Source organism: Odocoileus virginianus, chromosome 11 (assembly GCF_023699985.2).
Source record: "Odocoileus virginianus isolate 20LAN1187 ecotype Illinois chromosome 11, Ovbor_1.2, whole genome shotgun sequence".
Lineage (NCBI taxonomy): Eukaryota > Metazoa > Chordata > Mammalia > Artiodactyla > Cervidae > Odocoileus > Odocoileus virginianus.
Genome location: NC_069684.1, coordinates 41,354,106 through 41,372,547, shown reverse-complemented (window position 1 = coordinate 41,372,547; position 18,442 = coordinate 41,354,106). Strand labels below are relative to the sequence as shown.

Here is an 18,442-nt window from a genome sequence, read left to right as displayed (position 1 = left end):
TTGAGTCAGGTCCCATGGTCAAGGGAACCACACAAGGACAATCAACTAAATAAATCTGCCCCATTCCTGAACAAGGTCGCATGTTCTTTGGCACTATTGTATTGAAGCTACTGACTCTTAAGGGCTTCCCAGGTGGTGCAAATGGTAAAGAATCCACTTTCCAAAGCAAGGGAAGCAGGTTTAATCCCTGAGTCAGGAAGATTCTCTGGAGAACACAATGACAACCCACACCAGCATTCTTGCCTGGAAAATTCCATGGACAGAGCAGCCTGATGGGTTACAGTCCATGGGGTCACAGAGTTGAATATGACTGAGTACCCACACATGCACACACACACACACACACACACACGCGCGCACACACACACACACACACACACACACACACTCTCTAAAGCTCCAGTCTTATTGCAGCATCATTGCTCTAGCTTATTACTTCAACCTTCTTCCCAGGATGTTTTACTGGATTGCAGATGGATTCATGCTTCAGTTGCTTTTCTTCCCTTGGTAATATTTGACTGTATTGGTCCTAGATACATTTGTGAAATACATTTCTACAACTTTTCCCCTTTTCCTTCTGTTGTGTGGTCATGTACTGTACCCCGGACACTCAGCATGCCTCCCTTGACACATTGCCAGGTACCTCTCCATTCTCTTCAGCACGGATACCAACCCCATCCTAAACTCAGCTTTATCAAGAACCTCCCCTTATTCAATTGTCTCCATTGGAAAAGCTGTTGAATAAATATTGAATAAATTAAGAAATTAAATGCCCAATAATAAAATACTTTGGAAATGTGTACTCCTCATTTTACCTCTTAGAATATAAGATCTCCATCCTAGTGCATTGAATACATCCATCCATCCATTAACCTGAGGGGAGATTATAATTTTTTGCATAAGGAATTCAGTGAGAAAGATAGGAATCAGTCAGCTTCTAACATACGAAATAGATTATGGACAAAGCATTAGGCCAAAGGGCCAACATAGCATTAAGAAAGTTTTCTCCAAATCTCTTCATTGCTCCCTTTTAGTAACAACTTAGCCTGAAGGGCTTATGCTCTGTGATTACTCCTCCAGTGTAGAAAAGTTAGGTCTTTTCCTATGATGTTTAGGCAGCTCCATGGCAGTTGCAAAAGAGTTGGACCTTGGCATGAGAAAGGTAGAATGGAAGAGCAGTCTAGGGAGAACCAGCTCCTCTTTTGACTCCAGAGGTTGTGAAAAAGGGAAGAGGGAAAACAGTAAAGCAGTCAGACATCTTTCTCCTTCTTTATCATCTTTCTCCTATCTTTATCAAGGGAACTCCAAGAAACAAGTTGGGATTGGGGAGGAAGCCACCTTTGTGACTGCTTTAAATCAAGCTGGGTCATAGTCACAGAAACCTGATAATACAGTGAGTTCAGGCAGACAGGCTCCGAAGCTGACTTTTTCTGAGCCACGCTTGGTCTCAGGTGCATTGACAGATCTCAAAAAGAGCTGAGAATCTGACTAAGGAATGAAAAGAGTGAAATGGTTTTATAGCAAGAGTTGCAATGAAGACCTCTTAACCCAGGGCCTAATGATAGTCACAGCCAGACCTCAGAGGGTTCTCTAACACTAGTAAGAGCAGAGATGATGCAGAGTCAGCGAAGGATTGGGTTTCCCTCATAGCTCAGTTAGTAAAGAATCTGCCTGCAATGCAGGAGACCTGGGTTTGATCCCTGAGTTGGGAAGATCCCCTGGAAAAGGAAATGGCAACCTACTCCAGTATTCTTGCCTATAGAATCCCACAGACAGATTCATGGCAGGCTACTGTCCATGAGGTTGCAAGATTCGGACATGACTTAGCGACTAAACCACCACCTCCACAGACAAGGATCACCAAGTCCAAGCTAAGACTGGCTAGATGGAAAGTGGTACCGCCCACAGCCCTCAACTGCTGCATGCTAACAGGGCAGGCAGCACTCATGTTGACCTTGATGGTAATCCAGAGGCAGAAGGAGGGGCACTGCTCCTGAGGACTCTGTTCTTCCCTTAAGGACCCACTGATCCCACAGGTCACCCTCCTCCTCATTCACTCATGTATTTACATAGGGGAAGGAGGCTTTCAAAGATAATGGGAATTTGTAATCAAAAGATGTTAATTACTTCTAAAATAGATTGTTTAAATTATTGGATCTAACTGAATTTTAAGTTTGACTGGATTCTTTATGTATTTTTTGCACCTACCATTTGAAGAAAGCCAGAGTGTTTACTGTAAAATACTAATCCTTAGTTAGTACTTCTCTGCTTTTCTCATTTGCGGCGTGTAAGCTAAAGATTGTGGCTCCCTTCACATCATGGCTGACAATAACTGCATAATTTACCTTTTCTGGGATATAGGTGTTTTAGTGGGTGATTCTAAGAGGTCCAACTTCATTTTAACGTTTAGAGCAGGAGTTGGCAAACTACAGCCAGAAGGCCAAATCCAGCCTGGTTTGTTTTTGTAAATAAAGTTTTATTGGAGCACAGCCATGCTCATTTGTTTACACATTTGTCTCTAGCTTCTTTTTCATTATGACAACAGAGTTGAGTAGTAGCAACAGAATCTATATGGCCTGTAAGGCCAAAAATGTTTATGAGAAAGTTTGCTAACCCTTGGTGTAGAACAATATTATTTTACTGAACAATTTGTCTGGTCCCCTTTTTAGATAGATGAGGTCACTGAGATCCTGAGAGCTTAGGTGACATGTCCAAGATCACATCAAAAAGAAGAAGAGTGGTCAATATAACAAACCATGAAATTTTAAATATGGTAAAAGGCTAGTGGGGAAATCTTTATATGTTTGAGTTTCTTTGATGAGTTTAGCCTTTAGCTGATACTCCTGTGATTGCATGATTATTAGAAACTAAAATGACTAATAAACCCTCCCAGGGTTTTATAACAAGAGAAAACTCAGTTCAGTCAATGTGCCCCTGACATACCTAAGACCTTCATTTTGGGACATATGTATGTTCTCATCGTATATTAGATAAGTGAGTTTCAAAGGAGGGTCCAATGTGTCATATTGCACAGCTTAGGAATTTGGAAGACAATCTTAAATACAGGTTGCTGGAATCCCAGATGAAATCCCATCTGGGAGGGATGTCTCTAACTCTGATCTGTTGTAAGAGACTGTCAGAGAAACAAGGGCTACGTAACTTAGCACTGCCTCCCTGTCTCTTAAAGAAACTGGGCCAAGGAGAAACAACATAGAATGGTCGCCAAGTTGCTGCCTCTGTCTCACCTTCCCCAGAAGACTCCTCTCTACCTGCTCTTTCATTTCATCTCTGAACATCCTGTTCACGTCTCACATCCTGCTCTTTAGAGCTGGCCCTGCCACTCCATTGAAAGAGCAAGGGTTTTTCAGCCTTTACCTCATTTGACCCCCTGAGACATCTGACATCTTTGCCCACACCCTTTTAAATAATGCTTCCTCCTCCCTTGGCTTCTGTACTGTTCAAGTAATTCTCTTGACTTTTGCTTCTCTTCAGGCTCTTCCTTCATCTGTCCCCACCCTCAAATGTAGACCTCAAGGTCCTAATCTCTCCTTTTAAAAATCTCCTGGTATATACTCACCTGGGAAATCTCTTGTACCGTCCATAGCTAGCTGACTGGAGTTGTTTCCCCAATCTGTTTCCAGCTCACATCTCTCTCCTCAACTAGAACACATGTCTGTTTATTCACAGAACATTTTCTCTAGATCTCCCTCAGTTTGACTTTCTCAGCCTTAGAAAGTCTAAAGCTGAAACCACAATCTTTCCCCTAAACCTGATAGCTTCCCTAATATTATCACTCAGCTGCGTAAAAGCCTTCGGAGGCTTCCTGGAGCTACACAGAATAAAGTTCCTAAATTCCATCAAGTCCTCCATGACCACCTGCCAGCCTTCCCTCTTACTTACTATCTGCTCTCTCCACTTTCTCCTTCCTGGGCTTTTTTTTTTTTTTTTCCTTTGCTATAGCTGGAATCACTTTACCTTTGTCAATTCAGTGAGCATCTACTCAACTTCTAAGATTCAGTTTAAGTACTGCCTTTTTCTACCATCATGCAAAGATGGGCACAATAAAGGACAGAAATGTTATGGACCTAACAGAAGCAGAAGATATGAAGAAGAGGTGGCAAGAATACACAGAAGAACTGTACAAAAAAGATCTTTATGACCCAGATAATCATGATGGTGTGATCACTCACCTAGAGCCAGACATCCTGGAATGTGAAGTCAAGTGGGCCTTAGGAAGCATCACTACGAACAAAGCCAGTGAAGGTGATGAAATTCCAGTTGAGCTATTTCAAATCCTGAAAGATGATGCTGTGAAAGTGCTGCACTCAATATGTCAGCAAATTTGGAAAACTCAGCAGTGGCCACAGGACTGGAAAAGGTCAGTTTTCATTCCAAACCCAAAGAAAGTCAATGCTAAAGAATGCTCAAACTACTGCACAATTGCATTCATCTCACATGCTAGTAAAGTAATGCTCAAAATTCTCCAAGCCAGGCTTCAGCAATACCTGAACTGTGAACTTCCAGAGGTTCAAGCTGGTTTTAGAAAAGGCAGAGGAACCAGAGATCAAATTGCCAACATCTGCTGGGTCATTGAAAAAGCAAGAGAGTTCCAGAAAGACATCTATTTATTTATTGACTATGCCAAAGCCTTTGACTGTGTGGATCACAATACTGGAAAATTCTGAAAGAGATGGGAATACCAGACCACCTGACCTGCCCCTTGAGAAACCTGTATGCAGATCAGGAAGCAACAGTTAGAACTGGACATGGAACAACAGACTGGTTCTAAATCGGGAAAGGAATATGTCAAGACTGTATATTGTTACCCTGCTTATTTAACTTATATGCAGAGTACATCATGAGAAATGCTGAGCTGGAAGAAGCACAAGCTTCTGAATCAAGATTGCTGGGAGAAATACCAATAACCTCAGATATGCAGATGACACCACCCTTATGGCAGAAAGTGAAGAGGAACTAAAGAGCCTCTTGATGAAAGTGAAAGAGGAGAATGAAAAAGTTGGCTTAAAGCTCAACATTCAGAAAACTAAGATCATGGCATCCGGTACTGTCACTGCATGGCAAATAGATGGGGAAACAGTGGAAACAGTGGCTAACTATTTTGGGGGCTCCAAAATCACTGCAGATGGTGATTTCAGCCATGAAATTAAAAGACGCTTGCTCCTTGGAAGGAAAGTAATGACCAACCTAGACAGCATATTAAAAAGCACAGACATTACTTTGTCAACAAAGGTCCATCTAGTCAACGCTATGGTTTTTCCAGTGGTCATGTATGGATATGAGAGTTGGACTGCCCGAAGAATTGATGCTTTTGAACTATGGTGTTGGAAAAGACACTTGAGAGTCCCTTGGACTGCAAGGAGACCCAACCAGTCCATCCTAAAGGAGATCAGTCCTGGGTGTTCATTGGAAGGACTGAGGTTGAAGCTGAAACTCCAATACTTTGGCCACCTGATGCAAAGAGCTGACTCATTTGAAAGGACCCTGATGCTGGGAAAGATTGAGGGCAAGAGGAGAAGGGGACGACAGAGGATGAGATGGTTGGATGGCATCACCGACTCAGTGGATGTGAGTTTGGGTAAACTCTGGGAGTTGGTGATGGACAGGGAGGCCTGGCATGCTGCAGTTCATGGGGTCACAAAGAGTCGGATACGACTGAGTGACTGAACTGAACTGAACTTTCTACTGTCATCTAATAAGACACTAGACTCTAGAAAGGGAAGACCAGAATCCTTACTTCCTTATCTCTGTACTTCTGTGGACCCTGGAATTCATCACCCTGATTGAATAACTTTGTGGTAGCAACCTGCTTCTTGCTGGGCAAGACTTTAACTGGATGCAGTTGGTTGTGAAATTTTCCAGTTTCTCCACCCATCTGGGATGATCTTACTGCTTGCTGCTGCTGCTGCTGCTGCTGCTGCTAAGTCGCTTCAGTTGTGTCCGACTCTGGCCTCACTTTAATAGCAATGGGGTCAAGTGAATGGTAATTCTTGGAGTAATTAATTTAGAATACTGTTTGTGAAAATTCTACTAGAGAAAATAATGCAGTAGCTATAGTTAGGATAATCTTGTTAGGGACAGACTATAGCATTTAATTCAGCATTTAGTACATTATAAAGAGGCAGTACAGTGGGATATGGCCTGAGTTTGAAGTCTGGCTCAGCTATTAACTAACTTTATGACTTTGGACAAGTTTCATAGTCTCTCAGTGCCTCAGTTTCTTCAACTGAAAAATGGAGATGGTAATAATAGTATCCTCCACACTGTATGGAAATGAGGGTTATATTTATTTGATATGGATGGATATATGTGTGTGTACTTACATATATTACTGAGAATGACATTTGGTATTTAATGTGTTGCTTATTATTATTTTTAGCTTGTTAGATGACTAAGGGAAAAAAATCAAGGTTCAATAGCCATGAAAAAGGTCATTTTTATCTAGAGGGTTGAGCAGCCTTCCTCTTTTATACCAGTAAAAACAACCACCAAACTCTCAACTCTCCAATTAAACTGAACACTGAATAACAAGCTTGTATATCTTGGGTTTTTTTGCCTATTATACTAGGCAAGCAACTTTCACTTACTCGTATATTAGGTAGCAGTAAAAACAAGAAAAGAATGAACAGGCTTTTGAACGTGCAGTTTTTTATTTTATGTGCAAATACTTTAATGAATGTCTCCGTAAATAGTTAGAGCAAGCAATTATAGAAACTTCAAACACCAGGGAGCCCTGTTAATATGAACCGCTGTGCATTTCAGTAGATGTGATCTTTATGACTTTTGATTCACACAACCAAATGTCAAGATGTAGAATGCACAGGTATTACTGTCCTCCTTTTACAAATAAGAAAATCATAAAGTAACACAAGTCCTGTGTTTTCTGATTTATTGTCAAAATGCACATTATAATATTCTTTTTTTTCTTATTTTTAAACTTTTTTTATATGAGGCTTCCCTGGTAACTCAGACCATGAAGAATCTGCCTACAATGCAGGAGACCGGAGTTCGATCCCAAGATGCATGGTATTAAAAAAAAATCAGGCTGTTTTGCACCACTTTACACCCCAGAGAATCTGAATAGAATCTCTCCAAGCCCTTTTGATGTTTTTCAAATTCAGGGAGCTTCTTATGAAGATTACTTGTATTTTCATTGTTAATTGATGCTAATCAGGAAATCTACTGGTACAAAAGAAACTAAGGAGCCAGGGGGATAACAAGAAGTATAAAATAGTTTAACAAAGAAAATGGACATCACGTATTTGTCTACTGCTCTGTAATCAAGGCTGTGTTTCATGATCTTATTGCATCCATTTATCTCCATTTCTAGCACTGCCAGCTACCACTCTGTTCCACACTACCATGAATTCCTGCCTACATTGCTATGCTATCCTCCTAACTGATCTCCCCACAACCACTGGTACTCTCCAAATCGGTTCTCCAGTTTGTTGACAGGGTCACATTTAAAAAATATGAATCTTATTGTTTCACTTCTTTATGCTTAAATTCCTTTATTGGATTTCCATTGGTCTTGAGATAAAACCCAAATCCTTTAACAAGGCTTGTAAGATCCTGTATCATGAAGCTCCAACTGCTCATTGTAGAGTTTGCAGGTTGTTAATAACACCCATTTCTCTTTTCTTGTGACATAGATGGTTTACATTTCCCAGTCTCCCTGACTGTTAGTGATGATCATGTAAGTGAGCTTAACTAATGGAATGAGAGCAAAAATGATACTCTGCTATTTTCAGGCCTGGCCCATAAAAACCTCCCATCATACTACCAGATGACTGAGATGGTGAAACTTATGATGACTTTGAAAGCCACGTGTTAAAGATGATACGGTAGTTTCAGCATAGCAAGCATCTCTGACAATGGGTTCCCCAGGATCAGTCAACACCACCTCTAACTTGGAATTGCAAGGACTCAGTGGAATAAGGGAGCATGGCAAGCATGAAGAACTGAAAGATCTATTCAGCAGATGTGGAGACAGTACACAATGGGCAGCGTTGCGGGTAGGCGGGGGGATGGGAGGGGCAGAAGATAATGTACTGGTTATAGTAGACTAGTCTTTTCAAAATTTAAAATTTATTTTTGGTTGCACTGGATCTTCTTTGCTGTGCATGGGCTTTCGCTAGTTGTAGTGAGCGGAGTCTGCTCTTCCTTTTGGTATACGGGCTTTTCATTGTGGTGGCTGCTCTTGCCGCAGAGCACAGGCTCTAGGCACATGGGCTCAGTAGATGTGGTACACCGGCTTAACAGCCCCACGGCACGTGGGATCCTCCTGGACCGGAATGAAACCAGTGTCCCCTGCGTTGGCAGGCAGATTCTCAAACCACTGAACCACCAGGGAAGCCCTATAGTAGACTAGTCTGCAGGAACAATTAGATCATTAGACCCAAACATACAATGACTCAAAACAATAATTGTTTATTTCTCTCTCATAGAACATTTGAAGACAATTCCAGGGTAGGATCATGAATAATGTAGATGGGTACCTGTCATTAAAACTTCCTCATTAAATTCTGTTCATCCTTCAGATCTCAGCTTGTGCATGCAGTGCTAAGTTGCTCAGTTGTGTCCAACTCTTTGCAACACTTGAACTGTAGCCTGTTGGTCTCCTCTGCCCGTGGGATTCCCCAGGCAAGAATACTGGAGTGGGTTGCCATTTCCTTCTTTTTTTCTTTTTTCCTATGGTAGAAGATACTTATTTTTCAATTTAATACATTTTTTTTCTTTTTTTTTTCTTCCATTTATTTTTATTAGTTGGAGGCTAATTACTTTACATCATTACAGTAGTTTTTGTCATACATTGAAATGAATTAGCCATGGATTTACATGTATTCCCCATCCTTCTCCAGGGAATCTTTCCTAGCCAGGGATCAAACCTCTGTCTCCTGCATTGGCAAGTGGATTCTTTACCACTGAGACACCTGGGAAAACTGACCTTCTCTCAGGTTATACTATTTCATGAAAGTCCTTTCTGAACTCAAGTTCCCCTGTCTCTCCGTGCATCTCTCTGTGTAATTTTCCTTCATAGATCTTGTGATGACTATAACTTTATATTTTTTGTATGCTCATTTAATTACATTGTGTCTCTCTCCTAGACTATAAATTCTGTAAAGGGGGGCACAGTGTCTTTGTTCATTTAACCTCTACATAGTGGCTTGAGTAGGACAATCAAATTTCTGTTGGAATGAATGAATCAGATTGTTAACTTGCATCATTGAGAAAACATTTTAAAGTATAATTTATAACTGCATGTTATGGTGCAAAATTGTTTTTCTAAACATTAAATGTTATTTTGCCACTTTGTTTTTAAGTGTTTTAATAATTGATGACATACTTTAAGATTATCATCTCGATGGGACACAGGACTTGATTTACAGTTCTTTTACCAGCCATGCAGCCAGCTGCCCTCGTTTATCTTATTTGCCTTAAGCATTTTGACTTTCTCTGATAGCTGGTAACCACATACAATTTCTGTATTTTTTTTTAACCAAGAAACCTTTTGGTTGGAGAATCTAGAGAATTAAATATACAAGGAATCAGTTATATTCTGGATGTAACTTTGTATAGTAGAAAAAAAAGAGCATGGGCTTCAAGTAAATCTAGTGTATGTTTGCCAGATGTGTATAAGTATGTCCCATGCAATACTTGGGAGATACTTTTTTCTAAAATAATTATTTCTTATTTATCTGAATTTAAAATTTAATTGGGTATCCTATTTTTATTTGCTTCATGTGGCAGCCTATTTCTAGCTCTGCCACTTACTAGATTTCACACCATAGATAGGAATTTTGCATTGAGAGAATTAAAGGAGATATAAAATTTAAAGTGCTTAGTATAATCTCAGATAATATGTGCTGACACAGCACTCAAAAACATTTATTCTCATTATGAATTTTTTTGTTTTTTAAAATTTATTTTTATTACTTATATTCTCATTAATATATCATAATAAAAAGTACTATTTACTGCAATGATTCCATTACTTATAATTTTTGTTGTTGTTTAGTTGCTAAGTTGTGTCTCACTCTTTGCAACCCCTATAGCCCACCAGTCTCTTCTGTCTACGGGATTTCCCAGGCAAGAATACTGGAGTGGGATGCCATTTCCTTCTCCAGGGGATATTCCCTACCCAGGGATAGAAACTGCATCTCCTGTACTAGCAGGCAGATTCTTTATTACTGAGCCATCAGGGAAGCCCATTACTTTTAACAATGAACTACAATTTCTTGTGTGTCCTTCTATATATAAGGTATCATTCTAAACCCTTTGCATATATTATTCCTTTCATTTCTTCCAATGAGCCTTGAAAAAGTATTACATTATCTCCACTTTACACAAATGAGATGCAGAGTTCGGATCACTGCCCTGGTAATAACATTCAAGTCATGAAGACTGCATCAGATCCAGGTGATTTCAGGACCTTCTTTCTCCAATACTCTGCCATTGCTGTCTGCTACAAATGAGGCCAAGTCCATCTATGGATGAGCATTCTTTCATATTTCACAGGACTGCTTTCCCTTAGCCCCTCTGTAACCCTGGGGAGTTGATTTTGCTGCCTCCTGGTAAATCCACCATTCATTTTGCACCAAGAGCTGATTTTATAGAAATCTAAATACACTTTACTAGATTTACATGTTAACACTAAAAGAAAAAAGTTCCCTGTTTGCCTTTTGTTGGGGCGACCCTTTGGTTTTATAGGCTTGTTTGAGTAAGTAATTATTCTGGTATTGCCAAGGCCTCCTTTATTGAGTCATAAATGCATCCTGGACCACTCAGAAAAACCAGCAGGCCCTTCCCTTTGAGCCTAGCAGGCAAACACTGCTTAGCTAGATGGGAGTTGGCTTGCCTGTCCCTGAAGGCTTCTTTTTCTCTGGAAACCTCCTATGAAACCACGTGAAGGGGGAAAGAGGATCAGATAATTGGGATCTTTAAGATGGTTATTATGAAAAATGTTCTGGAACCAATTCAAATACCAATCAGAAACCACATTGTTCAACTAAATCACTTTCAGATGCCACATAAGATACAAAATACAATTATTTCCAGTTTAAAAATATAATGTTCCTTTTAAAAAAAAAAACACACACAGTATTTTATTTTATTATTTAAAAGAAAAAAAAAAACTGCCTTGGCTAGAATTCAGGCCCGTCACAGATGATGTACAGACAGGCTTTGTGCAGGTCCCTTTGGATCCGGGGCCTATAGACCTCACTGCAATGTATTTAAAAGTTCCTTAAAATGGATGTGACGGCTGTTTTCTTTGTGTATTACAGAAATATACAGAGTTCAGAGGCTCCGTGGCTACACTTCGGGCATGTATGTCATTAGAGGAATGAAAAAAAGATGATGGCCAAATGCTGTATTAAAATCCCATTAGAAACGCTGGGAGGAATTTATGGCCCCAATCTCTTTTATCTGACAGGCGTCAGTTTGGTGAGACAGTTTTCCTTCTTGACATTTTCTTTTCTTTTTTCCTTTCTTTCCTATTTCTTTCTCTTCTTTCCTTCCACCCCCTTCCCTCGATCTCTCTTTTCCTCCCTCTGCTTCTTCCTTTTTTCTTTTCTTTCTCTCTTTCTCTCGCTTTCCCCTCCTTTCCCTCCTCTTCCAGTTCTCAACTTGTCTGGGTGTTGTCTTGACCACTAGAAAGACAAGCATTATCAGATTTCTGTCAGTATTTGCTCTTCTTTACTGTCTCCCACATCAGGCAGCATTGAGGGGGAAGGTCATTTATCCTTTTCCCAGATTGACTTTCTCCTCTAGCTGAGGATTCAGTCCATCCATGAATGTTTATCTGAGCCGTCATCACTGTGACAAGGAGCAAGGGGGTTAACGCACCGTGTGACCTCAAGGAATGATTTCTGTTCCAGCAGCTCCCTTATGAACCAGCAGACTCTGAGCATGAATTTTAATGGACTCAGAACCACTTCTCCAGCCTGGGAGTCAGAGGTCATTGGCTTTCCAGGTAAATCTTCCAAAAACTGTCAGGGGAGGTGCGGATTTTTATCCTTCTTCAGATCTAGAGGGCTTGCTGTCGCCTGCTGTGGAACAGGAGGGAAATACCAAATCATTACTCCACTGAGTATTGAGTTACTTATGGAATGACATGGAAAATTCAGCCCACCAAGAGTCGCTATAGGGTCTAACAATAGGAGCAGCAAGAGCCAGGAGGTCTGGTTGTGGTCCCATTTTGCCACTTACACGCTGTGTGGTCGTCAGCAAGCTGTTGTCTCTCTGGGCTCGGTTCACTTATCTGGAAAAAAAGGGCTGCTTCTGAAAAGCTCTCATTCTAGGAAACCAACTCACCAGGAGTCAGACAGGGAGATAGTATTGCTTTGAGAAATTTTAACCAGTGATACACAGTAGCTACTGTAGTTCTTTTTCCCCCCCGAAAAAATTTAGTAGTGAGAGAAGGATAAATAATTCCATACTTGAGGGAACTCAAAGTCACCGATCACACATCAGTTCACTTATTTACCCTCATGCTCATTTCTGTCTACCAGCCTAAAATCCACCTGAGGACAAGGATGATGCTACCCATCCCTGTATCCTCACCTCTGTGCCTGTTTGTTGAGTGTGGCAACAAAGAAGTTAGGTAGTGCTCATGGTGAGGAAAGCGTAGGAAGAGAAGTCCAAAACATAGGTAGAAAACAGGCCGCTGTCACAGAAATGAAGGCAGAGGAGCGTCTGAGGAACAGCAAGTGGTGACCTAGTGATGAACGTCACAGGGAGGCAAAGAGAACAGGCCCTTCAACTGAGAAGTATCCATGGTCAGTCTCTGGAGAGAACTGCTATACTGTGATTTCACCTGGCAACTTTCATCCGAGGATGTTAAACTTGCTTATGATCTTGGGAAAGTAGGAAAACAGCCTTGTCATTTAAAGTTGAATAAACTGAATTTTGAAGAAATGAATCTTTCACTACATGCTACACAGCAATAGAAGGTAAGTGCCAAGTCTATACCCCTGACCTTTTAGATCCCATGACCTCTAGACTATATTGTACACTTTACTTCTTTTTAAAAAATATTTATTTATTTGTGACTGTGTCGAGTCTTAGATGTGGCATGGGGGGTCTTTGTTGTGACATGTGGAATCTTTCACTGCAGTGTTTGGGCTTCTCTCCAGTTGTGGCATGCAGGCTCAGTAGTTGTAGCACATGGGCTTAATTGCCCCCTACCCCACCACCCCGGCACGTGGGATCTTAGTTCCTCAACCAGGGACTGAACCCATAACCCCTACACTGGAAGGCAGACTCTTGAACATTGGACCACAAGGGAAGTCCCTTTATTTTTTAATATCATGGCATGGACTAGTTAGTGGTAAGTGGCAAAATGTCCTAGAAGCTGGCAGAGTGTACTTCGAGGCCCAGAGATCATTGTACTTATACCACAGGCTTACTTCTCACTACATCCTTGAATCAAATGAAAAGCAGGATTTGAACTACTTTATAGTAAACAATTACTTGCAAAAATAGCAGAAGAATCAGTAGCAGGCAAGAGAGGGGAAATGTAAACACTTGATGATGCTTATGTTCCAATGACCATCTTAGCAGAGCATTCTGTATCTGCAAGAAGGATTGGCTTATGTAAAATTTTGACAATAGGATTTAAGGCACGTGTGCTTCTCAGGTGCTAGGTCTTGTCAGACTCTTTGTGAACCCCCTGGACTATATAGTCCACCAGACTCTTTCATCCATGGGATTAACCTGGCAAGAATACTGGAGTGGGTTGCCATTTCCTCCTCTAGGGGGTCTTCCAACCCAGGGATCAAAAGAGGCTCCTCCATTGGCAGGCAGATTCTTTACCACTGAGCCACCTGGGAAGACCTAGGTTTTAATGCTAACTTCAAATCCAGCTCCAAAATAGAGATAGAATATGGTCAGACATGAACCATTTAGATAATTTAATGTTATTTCTAAGGAATATTAAAATGCTCTGAGAAAAAAAATTGGAAATACCCAAAGAGTTAGGAAATCAGAAGCTAGAAAGAGCATGAACTTTTGCAGGAAAATTATACCAAGGATATCATATTATTTTTTGAGAAAAAATATATAATGTTAGTGAGAAAGGAAAAGTGGATGTTATCTATTAGAGTTTTTATAGGCTAGTTAGAAATTGCAAAATTATGTATTTATTTTGAAGGCTACTTTCAGTTGGGATACATTATTTTTCAAAGGCTGCTTGTGAAAGAACCAAGAAAAAAAAGTCAAAGAGCTAGATTTTGGAAAGCAATATGGTTTACATCTCTTTCTTATACATTATTTTTATTGCTTCCCTGAAAGAAGAAGAAATGGAATATTAATGAAACTTACACTTAAACTCTTAGTTTGAGAGTCTTCAGTTCAGTTCAGTCGCTCAGTTGTGTCCAACTCTTTGCGACCCCATGAATCGCAGTACGCCAGGCCTCCCTGTCTGTCACCAACTCCCACAGTTGACTCAAACTCATGTCCATCGAGTTGGTGATGCCATCCAGCCATCTCATCCTCTGTCGCCCCCTTCTCCTGCCCCTAATCTCTCCCAGCATCAGGGTCTTTTCCAGCGAGTCAACTCTTCGCATGAGGTGGCCAAAATATTGGACTTTCAGCTTTAGCATCAGTCCTTCCAATGAACACCCAGGACTGATCTCCTTTAGGATGGACTGGTTGGATCTCCTTGCAGTCCAAGGGACTCTCAAGAGTCTTCTCCAACCCCACAGTTCAAAAGGATCAATTTTTTGGTGCTCAGCTTTCTTCACAGTCCAACTCTCACATCCATACATGACCACTGGAAAAACCATAGCCTTGACTAGATGGTCCTTTGCTGGCAAACTAATGTCTCTGCTTTTTACTGAACACTAAAAAATGACACAATTGAGACAAATTTATTTATATTTTATAAAATATTAATATTTATGCTGTTTATTAGATATATATTTCTCCATGATCATACTGATTCCATAATAAATACAGAAAGGACACATATAAAATTGCCATTCTTTATTCAAATTTAAGTTTTCTGCACCTTGATTTCCTTATCTATAAAATGGAGATGATAATAGCTAATTTGAGGGTCACTGTAAGCATTAAATGCAATGATGTGTGTAAAACAGCAGAATGCTTGACATATAGTAGTGATACCAATAATAAATATCAAGCACTCACTCTGTACTAGACACTCCAAGTTTTTGTATTTGTTAACTCATTTGGCATTCACAACAATGTTATGTGGATATATACGTAAACCCATTTTGTGGATATATACGTAAACCCATTTTGTGGAAGAAGACACTGCACCATGCTTTAGAGAGTTTAAGCAACTTTCCTGATCTTATAAGCAATGTAGATGAGATTCAGACCCAGATAATCTGACTTTACTGCTCATACCTGGCAACTATTATGGTTATTACTACAACTACTAGGCTGAGCTGAAATTGCAGCAATACGAATTTAAATATAGACATGAAGTTCTTGACTGTAAAGATTATGAAAAGTGGAATGGGAAAATTTTGAAGTATAAAAATCCCTAGGGATTCTTAAACATATCCCAGCTGTCAGCTGTGGTTCTACTACCCTGTGGAGACTTAGATCAGCTTGTTTTAAAATTCCAGTTTGGTACCTATGCAAGTTCAGAACCATCTCTACAATTTTTGTGAATTGTTAATGGCTTTCTTCCTCATAGTTTTCTCTGCTTTGCTTTGGACTCATTCTGCATCATCCAAACATAGATTCCACTCTGCCAAAATATGTGATTAGTTTTATGATTTTACTGAAGATCTGAGAGGTTATGGGAGAAGTCACATCACACACAATATTATTAACTTCCTGGCTTCTCTTCCAGTCCTCCTCATTTCACACAAGAACAAACATGCTTGACAAGCAAGTCATTTCCAACCATCTTGTACATGGTGGAGCCAGGATTGCAGAGAGTATCGTCTCAGCAGATAGGCTGATCAAGTCAATGCAAGTGAGAAGAGTGACTTCTTTATTCACCAAGCTATTCCTCTTAAGCTTCCCTGAGAGTTCAGTTTGTAAAGTATCCACCTGCAATACAGGAGACCTCAGTTTAATTTCTGGGTCAGGAAGATCCACTGGAGAAGAGATAGGCTACCCACTCCAGTATTCTTGGGCTTCCCTTGTGGCTCAACTGGTTAAGAATTCTGCAATGTGGGAGACCTGGGTTTGATCCCTGGGTTGGGAAGATCCCCTGGAGAAGGGCACAGCTACCTATTTCAGTATTCTGGCCTGGAGAATTCCATGGACTATACAGTCCCAAAAGTCCCAGTTTGGACTGAGCCACTTTCACTTTCATTCCTCTTAAGCCCTGCATTTTCTTTCTACCAATAAGATAAAGATAAAACAGAAATCACTGAAGCTAACATAAACCATTTCTTATCAGAGTCTTCTCTTTTTTTTTTGTTGATGAATCTAGCTAAAGATTTATCAAGTTTGCTTATCTTTTCAAAGAGCCAGATCTTAGTTTTGTTAATCTTTTCTATTTTTTTTTGATCTGTATTTCATTTAGTACTACTCTGATCTGTATGATTTCTTTCACTCTATTAACATTCTATGGTGTGTTTTTGTTGTTGTTCTTTTTCTAATTCCTTTAGGCGTAAAGTTAGGTTGTTTGAGATTTTTTTCCCTTGTTTTTTGATGTAGGCTTGTATTGCTATAATTTTCCCTGTTAGAACTGCTTTTGCTGCATCGCATAGATTTTAGACCTTTATATTTTCATTTGTCTCCAGGTTTTTTTTTTGTTTGTTTGTTTCTTTGATTTCTTCAGTGATCTATTGATTGTTTAGTAGCATACTGGTTAGCCTCTACATGTTTGCCCCCTTCTCGTCTTGCCCTCAATCTTTCCCAGCATCAGGGTCTTTTCAAATGAGTCAGTTCTTTGCATCAGCTGGCCAAAGTATTGGAGCTTCAGCATCAGCATTCATTCCCTCCAATGAATATTCAGGACCGACTTCCTTTAAGATTGACTGGTTTGATCTCCGTGTTGTCCAAGGGACTCGCAAGAGTCTTCTTCAGCACCACAGTTTGATGTATATATAATATTTGATTTAATGTGTCATTTAAGGCCAGTGTTTTCTTACTGTTCTGTCTAGATGATCTGTGCATTGACGTAAATGGGGTGTTATAAAGTTCCCTACATTATTGTTACTGTCAACTTCTCCCTTTATGTCTGTTAGCATATGCTTTATGTATTTAGTGCTTCGATGATGTGTGTGTGTGTGTATATATATATTACATATATTAATATTTGTATATCTCCTTCTTGGATTTAATTCTTTAATCATTATGTAATTTAAAAACTTTAATTTTTTACCTATATGATATGATGGATAGCCACTAGCTTATTATGATAATAATTTCATAATGTATATAAGCCAAATTATTATGCTGTATACTTTAAACTTATACAGTGATGTATGTCAATTACATCTCAATAGAAAGAAAAAATTCTAAAGTAAACCAATCTTTCAGGTAAATTCCTCCTTAAAATGTTAAATGTCAAAAATTAAAAACAGTAAGATTACATTAAAAATTAGCAATGTCTCTAAAATGTTATAGCAGAAGGACCCTTTGCTGTCTAAATTCAGGTTGGGTTGGGCCAAAGGGAAGCCCTGGCAGAAGACTGGAAAAGGGAGGAAACTGAGGTCAGAGTATTTATTACCTCAGTTTTCTTCCTCTTGGGTCATCTGAAGCTGGCTCTGTTGCTCAACTAAGATCACTGCTTTTCTGTGGCAGCTTGCTAGTATCCAAACCTTCTTCTCACCCTTTGAGGCCTAGGGGTAGTAAGAGCTCTGCTGTTCTAAATATTTACTGCAGTAGAGAGTACAATTCCCTATGAATATCTATACCATGTGTCACAGGGTGAATCATGTCCACTCAAAAGATGTTGAAGTCCTCACTTTCAGTGTCTAGGAATATGATCTTATTTGGAAATAAAATAGATTATTTGAAAATGGTCAAGTTAATATGAGGTCATTAATGTGGCTTCCCCTGGTGGTTCACACAGTAAAGAATCTGCCTGCGATGCAGGGGAGCTCGGTTCGATCCCTGGGTCGGGAAGATCCTTTGGAGAAGGGAATGGCTATCTACTCCAGTATTTTTGCCTGAAAAATTCATGGACAGAGAAGTCTGGTGGGCTACAGTCCATGGGATCGCAAAGAGTCAGACATGACTGAGCGATTAGCACTTTCACTTTCTAGTTCCACGTGACCATGTTCTTAGAATAAGGAGAAATTTGGACACAGAGACATGCACAAAGGAAGAACAGCATGTGAAATGAAGGTAGAGGTCAGGGTGATGCATCTATAAACCAACGGATGCCAAAGAGCTCCAGCAAAGCACCAGAAGCTAGGAGTTAGGCATGGAAAAGATTCTTCCTCACTGGCCAAGAAGGAACCATCTCTGCCATCAAGGCTTGATCTTG

At 40.0% G+C, this 18,442-nt stretch overlaps 1 long non-coding RNA gene across 1 annotated transcript in view; it reads right to left on the bottom strand.

Moving 5' to 3' along the window:
• LOC139037506 (uncharacterized) overlaps nt 1-2,439 on the bottom strand; it is a 34,803-nt gene extending 32,364 nt beyond the window's left edge. The window contains exon 1 of the long non-coding RNA XR_011490370.1: nt 2,346-2,439. This is a non-coding gene — a long non-coding RNA (uncharacterized lncRNA). The remainder of the gene's footprint in view (nt 1-2,345) is intronic.
• Between the last annotated feature and the right edge of the window lie 16,003 nt (nt 2,440-18,442).